We start from the raw sequence: 10,512 nt of genomic DNA on the forward strand, positions 1-10,512 counted from the left end.
TGATTGAATATGACTGAGCATTATTGAAGACACCTAAAGCAGAATCACTGAAGGAGAAAATTCTAAGCCACCGTTATGGCGATCATTGTTTGCTTTAGTTGGGCTCTTGACCCTTATATTATTAACTTTAGATTTTGTTTGGCTGTTGTTTCTGACTTATAACTGCCAGATGAACAAAAAAAAAAAAAAAAAAGTCATGTAATGGTGTTGGTTATATTATGACAGTCATGGTTTGAACATAATCATGCTGTGATCTGAAAAATGAAGCTTATTGAGATGATCTGGTTTAACTTGTTAGCAACAGCTTTGTGATTCTACAGCAAATGATTATCAGTATATTTTTTTTATCCAAAATATTCAGAGACGTCCTTGGTGAATCTGCGTCTGGCTGGACTTTCCTTTACAGTCCTTTTTAAAGTCCATCACTTTTTTGACATGTTCAGAAATCCCCTCCTGGAAACTCCCTCTGCATACATTCAGTCTTTTACAGCCAATTGGTCAAACACAAAATCTTGAACTGTCATTATTTCTGGAAGACCCCTTAAGACTTTTGCATATAAAACTCTTCGTCCCTTTGTCCTCCTTTTCTGGACCTTTCCATCATCGCTGCATTCTGTATCTCGTCCGCAACACATAGACGGTAATGATGGCATTTTTCTCCTTTCTTTTGCAAAGCTCTTTCTAATACATTTTCAATTCCTCTCTACTCTGCCACCATCATCTGCTTAATAAATGCTTACAACATTCAGTGTGGTATGTTTTTCTTTATCATCCATCTTCATAATAAAAATATTTATAAAACAAGTTACAGTGTTTTCCTTAATAAACCAGCTTCACAATAAAAATCTTTATAAAACAAGTTACAGTGTTTTCCTTAATAAACTATTTTCTCAATATATGGTTACAATGATTATTAATACAAGTGTTTTACAGTTAACACTTTCTTAATAAATTGCTTATCAACTACTTATGGTACCTTTCATTATAAAAGCACTTTTTAGTAGTTACAATTGTGGCTTACTATGACCCATAAATACTTCATATACCAAAAGCCATGATTAGAATAGAATAATTGCATATTTCATAACAATATCCACATATCTGCATCTATATTTGTATAAACTTGTATAAGTTTGAGGGTCAATTTATACATAATTTCACCTTATTTTCATTAAGTGAACATCTCATGTGTATTTCTTTAAGGAGTGGAGTAAAAAGGCATATTATCGTTCCTGCTTTCCTGGTGTGAAATGTTTTATCAGCCTGTTAAGGTGGACTGCTCTTCTGATAATGAGCTCAGGCCTTCTTCAGCCTCGAAGAGAACTGTTGTTTGTCAGTGTTCTCTGTGTGTGTGTGTGTGTGTGTGTGTGTGTGTGCGTTTGATATTCTTTGCAGGTTCTGAACTTTTTGATATACAACATTCTCGGACCCTGGAAGAAGGTCACCACGGACTTAAATCTTAAGATACTTAAGATTTAGACCTAAGACTTAAAGAAAGATACTTTTTGATAGTAATAATTAAAAATATTTTATTATGTGTCACTACAAAAAAAAAAGAATGAGATTTTCATCAAAACAGAGTTTGAGAAAAGCATACACTCTGTTCTTACTGTCTCTGTGAGGATTTGATACACACATTTATTCTTTTTTTATTCCAGTGAAGTTCATCAGTAGTAGTGTAATGAAGAGGAAATAAGAGTCTCTATAACATCTCACTGTTACTGATTTATTGTGCAGCTCAAAGTATTATGGGTAAAATTTCTCTATATCTGTTCTGAAACATCAACACAGTTTCACTGATCCAGAATAAACAGTAAACCCAGGATAGAGCGGCTGAGTGAATGTGGTCTGGACTGTGTGGATGAGGCTCATTGTGTCAGAGACGCTGTAGAAGGACAGAGTTCCTGCACTGTGATCCACACACACTCCTATTCTACTCTTTACAGGGAGAGAAGTGCATATATTGTTGTGTCTGAATATGTAACCGTCGGAATAGCAGTTCAAACTCCAGGACTGATCATTATATCCAAACCAACACTCATAACCCCGTCCCTTCCTGCTGATGCTCTTATATGACACTGATATATACACACTCCCAGTCCACTCAATCTCCCAGTAACAGCGTCCACACACACTCTCTCTACACAACACCTGACGATAACAATCAAATCTGTCTGGATGATCAGGATACGGCTGCTCTGTGTCAGTGTAAGTAATCACTCTGTTCCTCTCAGAGAGTCTGAGGTGTGTATTCACTGTGTTCAGATCCAGAGTGAGCTGATGGGAATCTGATGGAGAGAAAACACATCAGAAACAGGAATTATGAATCTGTCTGATCTTGTAATCTATCTGATCTCTTCATGAATCAATGTTCAATGTATCATCAGTGTCTCAGTAGAGATGACCAAATATCCTGAGCAAAATCCTCATTTAGATGATCAATTATAAAACTCTTCTATCATGATTTATTTCTCCTTCTACCGGAAGAACATGAACACATTCAGTGAGTTTTCCTGCTTGTTTTTCTAGTGACTCACATTGTAGGAAGTCGTTCCTGGTCTTGGGATTCATGTTGGTGAATGTGACTGTGGAAATAAACAGACAAGAACAGTGTGAAGAGAAATGACGAGATAAAATACATTCATTTCTGAGACATTTCTAATATAATTCTGTATGATATTAGATGATGGACTCATTTTTGATAGTGTTGGAGAATCTCGCCACCCCTCCTCTATCTAATGCTTGAGTCTAGATGCTGTAATGCCAAGCAGAAAATGTAGGCCATAGGGCATGAAAAGATGGAGAAGTACCTAAAAACCCATGTAATGCCTAGATGACGTTGGTGGAAGGTACGGAAAGGTACTAAAAAACATGTATGAAGTAATTTTTTAAAGAACTATATCTGCTACCAATAGAAAGAAGGCCTCGAAGCATGTGATCTTAATTGTGGTGTAATACCGAGGAGGAGCAACATGTAAGAGATAACGGTACAGACGCTAATTGGACACTGGCGATAAGAAAAAGGTATAAGACTTATGTATCAATCATTGTAAGATCAGATGACTCAAATTAACATCTCACTTTGTTAAATTGCTCAATAAAGTTACTTCTTCTGAGACCTGGAACTTTGACTCTGAAAGCTATTTGTCGACTTATTTCTAGAAGACTTTGAAAACTGCAGACCAGAACCAGAAACCATCAACAAGAGCAGATGAATAATCTCCAGGGGCTTCATTTATAAAACACACACATCGGATTGATCCTAAATTCCATGAATATCATCCTACGTCATGTATACACAGGGGATATTTGTGGCCATTCAGTGGATTTGATGCACTTGTTCACATTGCATTTAAATTTAAGATGAACTGTGATTTATAAACTGTGATGTATTTAATAATTTTTTTCTTCAAATGGACGTTTTATAAATCGTAGGAATATTTCGGAAACGGTTGTATGTTCAGATTTAGGATCTTTCTACACACGTCTGTATAAACGAGTGCAGGACTTTACCTCCGTCTGAGATCTTCTTGATCTCCTCTTTGCAGAAATCCTCCAGTTTGTCTCTCAGCTGACGGACAGATTCTCTCACGCCATCAAAAGAGGAGAGAGAACCGAAGGGAACGTCGGGTTCGTCTGTTCAGGAGGTGCTGAGAGAGACTGGAAACTCTACAGAAAACAGAAATCAAAACTCATCATCTCCACACTTCAGCAAATAACCTGCACTATATCAGATCTGTGCGGCTCTTGTAGACTTGACTTGGCTTAATTGAATGCACTTGTAGTGAATTACTTCAAATCTTTCAAAGATATATATATATATATATATATATATATGTGTATGTATATCTTTGTAAGATTTGAAGTAATTCACTACAAGTGCATTCAATTAAGCACACTTATTTTTCACGAGGGACTATGTGTGAACTTTCCAGGTGTTTGGATGATAACACATCTGCATGTTGAGAAGATTTAAGGAAAAGCAGCTCAAAGGCTACGAGTACATTGACTATCATATGTAGCTTTTGGCTGTTAGTGACACTGAAACTTCACAAGGACTCTTAAGGATCCCAAGGTCAGGTTTTGTTTGGCTTTTATAAGCATTGCTAATATACAGCCTCACTTCCTGTCTGGAGTCTTTGTGAACAAATTCATCAAAGTTTTACAGGTAAACAGTTATGGAAATAACAATATTATCAACTTTGAAGATCACCTGACACAATTTTGGTGCCAATTAGTAAAAATATTTTAGTAGAAATAAAATATTTGATTAAAAAGAGGATGAAAAAATCTAGTTGGCTGGATATTGATATCATCAAGTTCACTGATTTCATCAAGACAGAAGAAACCAGAAGGAAAAATGAGTTAATATTTAATGGTGAATGTCCCAGGGCTTTGTAAGTGCATCTCTTTAAACAGAAGATGATCAGATGAGCGTCTGACTGATGATTATATGATAACACAACACGCGACTGAATCTGACTGAATTCCTGACAACATCTCAGTCAACGGCTCATTCTGCTCTCATGAAATGTTTCTCTGTCATAGCAGGATCTTGCTCAAGTCCACTATGATCCTGTTCTCCTAGATCTCTGTTACCTGCAGGAACTGGATGTGATCTTGTGTGTGTGAAAGCTGCTCCAGCTCAGCGTCTCTCCTCCTCAGATCATTGATCTCCTGCTCCAGTCGCTCCAGTCGTCCTTCAGCTCGACTCACTGCAGTCTTTTCCTGATCTCTGATCCGCTGTGTCGCCTCAGAGCGGCTTCTCTCAATGGAGCGGATGATCTCAGTGAAGATCTTCTCACTGTCCTCCACTGCTGTCTGTGCAGAGCTCTGTTACACACACATCACAATCACACAGTGGCTTCAGCAGGACTGACAGAGTCCAAACTGAGACGTCTCACACTCCTCTTCTTCTCCAGACTCACCTTATGAGACTTCACAGCCTCTCTCAGATGCTGAAGATCTTTCTGTCTCTGCTGGATTCTCTGACGGATCTTCATCTGCGTCTCCTTCAGCTGTTTCTGGAGGACAAACCAATGACAGGGAATGACAACTGAAATGTCAACATTATTTCATCAGTGCCCAGTTCTTTATATGAATACTTCAGCCTAAAGTTTTAATTCTGTCATCATTTACTCTCCCTCATGTTGTTCCAAACCTGTATGACTTTCTCTCTATTGTGAGACACAACAGAAGATATTTTGAAGAATGTCTCAGCGGTTTACAGAGGCCAAATCAAATATGGTGACACGTCAATAACATCAAACCTCATTGGTTCTTCCACGTCACAGTCACATGACTCAACATCATGATGTCATGACACAAACACCAGTGAAGTTTGATGTTTTTGATGTCATCATATTTGATTTGGGCTCCACGTTCATCAATGATTTGATTTCATTTGTGAATCAAACTTATGCCTTTTTAAAAAGTGTACTTATTTTGAAAATCATATACTAATATAATGGTGAAATAAGTGTGAACTGAACGTAACGTTTTCAGACACGTAACGTTTTCAATTGCACGTTAATTGCTATTAAATAGAAAAATGTATTATAGTTTACATTTAAATTTAAGAGTGACTTAAAGGAGCATTGCGTAGGTTCTGAAATTTCTGACTGTTACTGACACCAGTGGCCGTTAGAGAAACTGCAGCCAGTCTCATGCTCGTTCTAGGTGCGCACACTCGTTAACAATAAAAACAAAAACCACAAAAACAATAAAATAATACATTACAAAATGGCCTGTAACTATGTCTTACCTTTGCAGTAAAAAGAAAGCCAGCTCGGGGTCTGTTTTTATACCCAGCGCTGACCGGAGCTCCCTCCAAGAATCCAAGAATCTAAAGCCGCTGCAATGTTGACTCTTGTCTTTGCCCGACACCGGTCACTCTCTATCTTGGCCGCACTAGATGAGGCTTTTTTTTTTTTAAACTTACGAGAAGTTGCCGTGGGTGTCTGGATTGTACTGGAGGCTGGTCGCTTCTTTCCGTCCACAGAGTCCATTTGATTCACGATACTGCTAGCGATTGTCGGATTTGCCGCTGCTTACTAATGGCCGGATGTAAGCCCAAGTAGACGAGAACGCGCATGACGTCACATTTTGTGAATTTTTCCGCCAAAACGGACCCCCCTTCCACACACAACTGTGCCTACAGGCTGATAGAGGCAACCGTGGTGGACATTAAGGTGTCATTCTTTCTATTACAATATGGTTGGCTCATAAATGTACAACTGAAAACTCTATCTTAAAGATTTTTTTAAGTAAAAAGCTACGCAATGCTCCTTTAAATAGTATTTAAGTATACAATGTAATTTCATAATTATTAAATATTAAATATTAAAATGTACTTTAAAATAAAACTTTAATTTTATTATATAAAGCGTACTTATGAAACAGTTATGGAATTTGCTCCCTCTACGTGCGCTTAAGTGGCCTTTCATTTAATTTAATATTATATTATCTGCAAGTGCAGTTTTTTTTTTTTAAATATACTTTTAATTTGAAGTTCAGTACAAGTGCATGTCAATACACTTAAGTGTACTTCTTTTTTTAACCACTAGTCGTTTAAATTACTTTTATGCTTTTTCTCTTTTTTGGAGCTTGAAACTTTTGTACCTCACTGACTTTCAATTTATTGACAAAAATATGAGACATTTTTCAAAATATCATCTTTTACATCCCACATAAGAAACTCAGTCAAACCGGTTTGGACCAACATGAGTAAATGAGTGAGTAAATAAAGACACTTTCATTTCTGCGTGATCAATCTCTCTCAGCTCATACCTGTTTCTCTGTCCTCTGTGCTGCAGTTGATACAGTGTTGTGGTTTTTATGTTCATACTCTTTACACCACACACAGATGCACTGTTGATCAGTAATACAGAACATTTCTAGCTCTTTATCATGTTTACGGCAGATCATGTCCTGCAGTCGTCCAGTGGCATCAATCACTTTGTGTGGTTTACGAGAGTGATATTCCTCATGATGGTCAAAATGAGTTTGACAGTAAGATTCCTGACACACCAGACAGGACTTTTCGGCTTTGTATTTTCTTCCAGTACAGACGTCACACTCCACGTCTCCAGCTCCAGCGTAACAGTCAGCAGGACGTTTACGCTTCTTCAGTTTCTCCACCACTTCAGCCAGAATGGTGTTTTTAGCTAAAGCAGGTCTTGGACTGAAGGTTTGTCTGCACTGAGGGCAGTTGTAGACTCTCTTCTGATCCCAGCAGTCTGTAATACAGATCTTACAGTAACTGTGTCCACAGTGGAGAGTCACTGGATCCTTCAGGAGATCCAGACACACTGGACACATGAACTCATCCTGAGATATTCTGGCTTCTGCCATTTTACCGCATGTAAGACACAAACACACAACAGCTCAACAATACTTCAGTTTCTCTGAACTGAGGAGTTAAGGTGGTTTCCTGCTTGTGTGTTTGAGTGACGAGTGTAAAACAGGAGTGTCTGTAAAGCAGCTGGTCAATGAGAGTTACTTTACTGCTGTTTATCTGCCCTAGTGGAGTCAAAAACATTGTTATTCCGAGTCCCGAGAACATGAGCCATTAAATCCCCGCATTAAACAGTAAATTCTGTTTTTATGACTCAATTCTGTGTTGGGCTTTACTTTCAGTTTTATTTGCGGTAGTTTGCGTGTTGACTTGATGAAGAGATTCTCAGCTTATCATCTGATGTGATGCGTATGGAAGGCCAAGAGGGCCAAAAACACGTGAATGTTAACGCAAATTTAACACGTATTTCACGTGTATTTTACTTGTGAAATATATGGAACGCTAAAAGGCTCACAATACGCCATTTGAACACCATTTGAACAGCCAGGACGCCGCTTTTTACGCTAGCAAAAAGCGAAACGCCGTAAAAAGCGCCGTGTAATTGTGTGGAGGTGGCGAAAAAAACAACGCTCTATATGCTTATGTAACGCCGCTTTTTACGGGGCACAGTGTCCCCAATGACGCATAATAAAATGAAAATGATCTCCACCCTGTCTTTTCCAAAGCCAACAAATTTGAACTGTTATCACCCAATCAGTAAAGAACAGACCACATTAATCCAACCCAGCACAAGAATGAGCTTCCATGCCTCAGCTCACTGAATGTATACTGAATGTTGCTGAAACTGAGAGCGGTGCTTTAGCTCACTGCTGACGTTACCGCCTTGTAAGGCAAGTCTCTGTGGGTCGTGGGTTCGCACCCACTCACATCCTGTTATTTCAGAGAGGTTTTTATCTTTTTGTACAGTCTGTTTTCTATTAGAATGGCAATCTGTAAACTTAAGTTGTAGGCAGACAAACCTTATTGTGTTTTCATCTATTTTATTAACCTAATAGAACTGATCCAGCATTAATATACTGACTGTGCTTGCTTTAAGGTGCAACATCTGCAATAGAGATGCGCGGATGGGCTATTATTTCATCGCAACCGCATCACAAAACTCATCATCCGTCCGCCATCCATCCTCACCAACGTTTTTCACCAATTTTCCCGCCCGCCATCCGCTTATACAAGGCGCTGCTGATGACAGCCTCGAGACTAGAAACCGCCCGCCACCCGCCCGAATTTAATTAAAATATTTTTTTTCGTCACGTCATCCGCCCGATCCGCGGTTTATCCGCGGCTATAACCGCCAACCGCGCATCTCTAATCTGCAAGCTTGAGAAAGAAGGTGTTGTAAACCTTTTCCTTCTAAAGTGTAGAAAAAGTCAGAAGCGAAGACCAGGAGACCAGAAGACTATCTTATAAGCAGAGTTCTTTATTGCTGTAGCATCGCTGTAGTCACCATCCAAGTCTGACTCAATAGCTAAAAACACAGTGTTTATATCTTTAAAGGGGGAGGAGTTACAAAGAGGGGAAATTCCCCAACCCTGATATTCGTCAGCATAACAGTGCGATTCAAATGTAAATATCCTAATCCAATCAGCCAGACTCTTCACCGCTTAATGGCCAGGCAGTACATAAAGACATAAGGTGATAGTCTCAGTGCTCTGATCAATTTAAACCTGCATTGATTGGTTACCTCCACTGTTACTGATTTCCACACACAAATGTTAATGCTTTAATGTTAAAGCTAGAATGTCCACTAATGTGTTTATTTACAAAAAGGCATGAGTGGAGAAAAACCAAGGCATTTTTAATTTTTATAAAAATTTTCATAAAACTGATTTTTTACGCGTATTGCACGCGTATTTCTATGGAATGCTAAAAGGCTCACAATGTGCCACTTTCCTACTTCGTTTTGTTAAAAAAACGGCGTAAAAAGCGCTGTTTGAACGGCCAGGACGCCGCTTTTTTACGCTAGCAAAAAGCGAAATGCTGTAAAAAGCGCCGTGGAATTGTGTAAACAACGACGTATTTTTCGTCAGTCCAGAGGCGGCGAAAAAAAAACACGCTCTATATGCTCATGTAACGGCGCTTTTTACGGGGCACAGTGTCTGTCACAAGACGCGAAGTGTTAAATGATAATGATCTCCACCCTGTCTTTTCCATAGCCAATAAATTTAAACTGTTATCACCCAATCAGTAAAGAACAAGAACGGACCACATTAATCCAACCCAGCACAAGGATGAGCTTCCATGCCTCAGCTCACTGAATGTATACTGAATGTTGCTGAAACTGAGAGAGGTGCTTTAGCTCACTGCTAACGTTACCGCCTTGTAAGGCAAGTCTTTAGGCCGCTACATTGCCGCTACTCCCCTTACACAATTGTTGGTTAGATAATGTCATTGTTTGGGAACAATGACTGTAGACAGATACATTGTAGCTTATACAGTCGTATTGTTTCCCCCACAAATATTAACATAATATAACTAATCCAGTTGATTTGAAAAGCACAATCCAAACATAATGCAAGATCTCCACTAAGTGGCACTCACACACTACCGACATTGCAGCCCTGTGTTCGTGGACAAATGTGGGCACAGAGGTCTCAGGTGTGATCCAACATATCACTATCGTTGATAAAATAAAAACTTTCACCCAGTCAGTTCTGAGAGCCAAAACCCAAAAATGTGGTGACTTTAGCGACATCTGGTGTCTAATTTTATCACAAGTATAAATTGTTATTTAAAAAAAAAAAATATATATATATATCTGTGTTAGGTGAGACTATAAAAAGATACCAAAATATGCTTAGACAAATATGACTAAGCATGCTATAAGGAAAAGACAAAGTAGTAGATCATGTGTTTGTTTGTTTATGAGTGCATGGACAGGTGGTTGATTTGAACATAAAAAAAGTTCAGTCATTGGCTTATTCAATTCAATTGTTTCTGTATGTGTTAGTGACTTTTTATTTTTAAAAAAGCAGCTCTGTTATAGGCTCATTGAATGCTTTGTGTGTGTGTGTGTGTGTGAGTGTTTGCCACATTGAGAATGTTGTACAGGATCACCCCTTCATTTGTGTCTATGTATGATATGCATTGTGTTGGATCTATTGATTTTTACTTGACAAAAAAATAAAAAAGCTCTGAATTACAGTTTTTTCCCATTC

General features: G+C 38.5%; 1 pseudogene; it reads right to left on the reverse strand.

Moving 5' to 3' along the window:
- Positions 1–1,693: 1,693 nt before the first annotated feature.
- Positions 1,694–7,385, reverse strand: LOC130095261 (tripartite motif-containing protein 16-like; annotated as a pseudogene).
- Positions 7,386–10,512: the final 3,127 nt, after the last annotated feature.

The sequence above is a fragment of the Rhinichthys klamathensis genome, unplaced genomic scaffold (assembly GCF_029890125.1).
Source record: "Rhinichthys klamathensis goyatoka isolate OS25496 unplaced genomic scaffold, OSU_Roscu_1.1 h1tg000189l_1, whole genome shotgun sequence".
Lineage (NCBI taxonomy): Eukaryota > Metazoa > Chordata > Actinopteri > Cypriniformes > Leuciscidae > Rhinichthys > Rhinichthys klamathensis.